General features: G+C 55.1%; 1 protein-coding gene across 1 annotated transcript in view; it reads right to left on the reverse strand.

Moving 5' to 3' along the window:
- Positions 1-3,549, reverse strand: part of LOC113202677 (protein O-mannosyl-transferase TMTC1-like) — a 195,877-nt gene extending 192,328 nt beyond the window's left edge. The window contains exon 1 of the mRNA XM_052267980.1: positions 3,390-3,549. The gene's annotated coding sequence lies outside the window, so the exon portion shown is untranslated. The remainder of the gene's footprint in view (positions 1-3,389) is intronic.
- Positions 3,550-3,988: the final 439 nt, after the last annotated feature.

A 3,988-nucleotide genomic window follows, 5' to 3' on the forward strand; every position in this document is an offset into this window, starting at 1 on the left:
CCCCGCCCCGCCCCGCCCGTTACATACGGCCGGCATTCAGTTGGCCGATGGGCGCCGCAGCACAACAGCGAGCATTCCAGCCGCGCTTTTGGGCGCGCGTATTTTTGAGTGACGTTTTTGGCAGAAAGGCGCCCCCGGGGCGACACAGAGGTGGTTGGTATGTGCTGCGGGTTTACCAGAAAATGTCCGTCCGAGTGTCCGTCCGTCCGTCCTCCTGCCCGGCTGTCTGTCGCAAACCGAGCTCAACAATCAAGCTACCCCGGTTAAAACAACAAAAGCGCACAGAATGCTGGACCGGCGCGGCCGGCAGGCCTCAGACTCGCTCAGAGTCCCACCGCGCCAAAGGGCCACCTCCCTCTCCCCCCCTCTCTCTCTCTCTCTCTCTCTCTCTCTCTCTCTGTCTCTCACACCCTCCCGCTTTTCCAAACCGCCTGCCATTACAAGCCAGTGAGACAGAGAGAGGGAGAGACACGCAGCGACGAGCGATTTTTAATTTCCCCGGAAAATAACAGAAAACAATCGCGTGACGGCAAAACCCTAAAATAAATAAAAAATGAGAATAGAACCGTCGCCGCAGATAATGAAAATCTTCTTCTCACTTGCAGCACCGCACTTGGTAATTTTTCGCGGCCGCACATTCGCGGCCCGAAAGGAATGAGAGAAAGGGAGAAATTCATCCAGAAGTGTCGCCATTCACGCGCTGGGATATTGACTCTGGAAAGAGAGAGAGAGAAGGAGAGGAGAAAGGAGCGCCGATGTAAAATGAGGTGAAAAAAAATAAAACGAAAAAAAATCCGTCGGCCGGCTTGAGCCTTACCCCCTCCCCCCCCTTTTCCCCTGGCGTTCACCCTCGGCTTGGCAAGGCCCCTGCCCCTGCTGGCACTCCACCGACCTCAAAAGCCAGCGAATTAACCGCCGGATCGTTTGTAGAGTCGAGAGAATTTCGCGCCGGTCCTAAACTTTCGATATCCATTGAGAGTTTTCTTGACTTTCCCTTTCCAGTTTTTCTCTTCAATTTCACCCCTTTGTTGTAGATTGGTCGTAGCGATCTTCATAACGACTTGAGAACGAGGCCAAGAGTCTTTGTTTCCTGCCGTCGAGCGCTCTCTCTCTCTCTCTCTCTCTCTCTCTCTCTCTCTCTCTCTCTCTCTCTTTCGTTCTCTCTATCCTGCGTTCCTGCGTCCGCTTTCCACACTTAAACTCAACTCTAGACAGGTCATTCGGAGCAGAAAATAAGACAGCATGCCATAGGGCTAGAGGCTAGAGGGTCGCCGAACACGAGCCCGCTTATTCCAGAAAACGTTCGGACTCCTTGGTGCGCTCCTCTGAGCGAGAGGGCCCACTTGAAATATTATTGCAACCTTCGTTTGATCATCTGGAGGGGCGCGTAGAGTGCACCTTGAGAGTCGAAACTCAGTCCGTCCGGCGGCCGGGCTCAAGCTCAGGACTCTCAGATAACAATCCGCATCGGCTGGGAGGGCAACTACAGACTGGGGCGCCCTGTAGGTAGGCAACGCACTGCGCACCAGTGGCTAGCACGCGCCTCCGCTTGCCTACCGCACGGGGGCTAGCGCCTGCGGCCGAGCAGGTAGGCAATATGCTGCGCACCGGTGTCTCGCAAGCACCTCCGCTTGCCTACCTCACAGGGGCTTGAGCGCCTGAGCTACTGAACGCCAGTAGAACGAATAACAAATGTACAAATCTCACATTATTCACACAACGCGCAACTTTAAAAGTTAAAAGTTGATATGAACATGGGAACAACTTTAATTATACATAAACTGGTGAGTACCAAGAGTCAAGACTTCGAGACACATTTCTTAGTAACTAATACACAAGCCTGATCTTCGTCTCAACAGTGAGAGAGGAAAAAGTTTCTGCCACTGACATTGTTAAACGTCACAACGTTTATAGAGAAATACAAGTCCAGTAAGAATTCACACTGGAACTATGGAATTGTATGTTTTATTTGTACGAATTTAAGCAATCAAATTGTATGCGCACATTTATGCGTTGATTTGAACAAAGTATATACACCTTTCTTGTGAGAGTGATGGCCACATAATTAGGGCAGCGCCGGCAGGGTCCTCAGTGACGCTCGCAATAAGCAATCGAACGCCAAGGCCGGGCGGGCGAGGCAGGCTGGCTGGCTCCCGCCTCAACCAGGTCGGAGGGGAATAAGGGGACCGAGCAGAAGAACTCTCTCTAGCAGTCGGCCGGTGGCAACGGCCGCCGCCGCAGCCCCCCCAGTTCTAATTTGACGTCATCCTCTGTCTCCGTCCCACTTCCGCATCCATTCTCTCGCCATTCGGCTCCCTCCCTTTCCCTCTCTGTCCTCCGGCGCGGCTCAAAGCGCGCGAGCGAGAGAGCAACAGTACTCCATATACACGATCCTGCGCCCCGCCCGCCGATATTCGAGTGAAAAATTCAAAACAAAGAGAGAGCGGCGGAAGCGGAAGTTGTTTGTCGGATAATTAGCTCCTCTTGTCAAGCGACTCTTTTGGCCCCCCAAAACAATCTCAGCAGCGAGCTGCACCGGCAGGGTCGCGACGCGCCACACCGACCGGCGGGCATTATTCCGAGCGCAGTGACTCGAGCGGCCGAACGCGACATTTTACCTATCGTAAAAGCCGTGCACTCGGGTGGCCACGCTCCGCCACGCTCCGCCACGCTCCGCCACACGCCTGCCTCGCCCGAATTTGAATAGCAAACTTGCGCCTGCTCCTCCTTCCCCCAGCGCGCCAGCACGGGGACGCGTTACCAAAGTCTTCCCCGAAGCACTACTTTGATTTTATCCAGTATTAACAGTCGGCTCCCGAAAACTTTTCGGCCCGAACCCAAACCGACCAAACTTTTCCAGTCCGTCGTCCGATACAAGAGCAAAGAGGGAGGGGAGCCAACGGTTTAGTCAAATCACTCCTCCGTCCCCCCCGTCTACCCCCTCCGAAAAAAAAATAACCCACCCATAGAGAGCGAATTATTTCCGTTTTCATAACGTGCTCTGCACTTTAAAAGAAAGGCGAAAGTTTTGCAATCGCGCCGTTGACACGTGTATCAGTTTTTGGAAGCCTGGGTCAACCCGAAAAAGAAAAAAACTTCTAAGATCAATTTAGTACGATTTAGTAACACCACAATTATTTTTAAGGCAAATGCTGTAATACTAACCAATATTCACTCTCTTCTAAACCAGAAAATAGAGGTTAAAACAAGAACACAAGCTTAAAAAATTTAATAAAAAGTGTTCCTAAAGTGAGAAACTGTTTTTTCAGTGCAATACGATAGCTAACGCAGTAACAGTTTTCCCTCACACACCGCACACAATAAGCGTCGGTTGATGACCAGCAGACAGCTTGCGGCGAGTGCGCGCCGGACGAGCGAGTGGCCCTTACCGGTGCGGGGCCGAGCAGCTGGGCTGGAGTGCGTCGAGAGGGGCTGAGGGGGCGCGCGGCGCGAGAGAGCGGCACGAGAGCGGCGTCGCGACGGGGCGCGCGGCGCACGGCGGGGGCGGCGCACGGCGGGCGGCGTCAGGCGAGCGGTCCTGTCGCGGCGGGCGCTGGCGGAGAACTGAGCCAGGCGGAGCGGCGGAGCCGGGGGCGGGCGCGCCAGCCAGCCACTCCACCGCCCCCCACACCGCCCAGCGCGCCAGCGCCAGCCACCCCCGGCGAGGTGACGGGCCGGCGCTACTCCTCGGCGGGAAGCGCTAGTAAATGGTACCTAACACGCTATCTAAAGCGCGGAGAGGAAAGGAGGGACAGCCCCCTGAGCCCTGCACCCTGCCCCCCGCTCCTCCTCCTCCCGAGACACGGCGACACGCCAAGACAGACGAAAGGACACAATGACACGGCGCTAGTCACGCACGGAGGAGAAACAATTTCCAGGAATCGAACGGAGCCCCTGCCCTCTGCTTCTGCGGAAGACTCTCTGACCCCGCGCACCTTACTGCAGGGGCCACAGCCTGCTTCGTCTGCTCCCAGTCGCATGCTACTAC

This window comes from Frankliniella occidentalis, unplaced genomic scaffold (genome assembly GCF_000697945.3).
Source record: "Frankliniella occidentalis isolate FOCC.00 unplaced genomic scaffold, Focc_3.1 Scaffold1, whole genome shotgun sequence".
Taxonomy (NCBI): domain Eukaryota; kingdom Metazoa; phylum Arthropoda; class Insecta; order Thysanoptera; family Thripidae; genus Frankliniella; species Frankliniella occidentalis.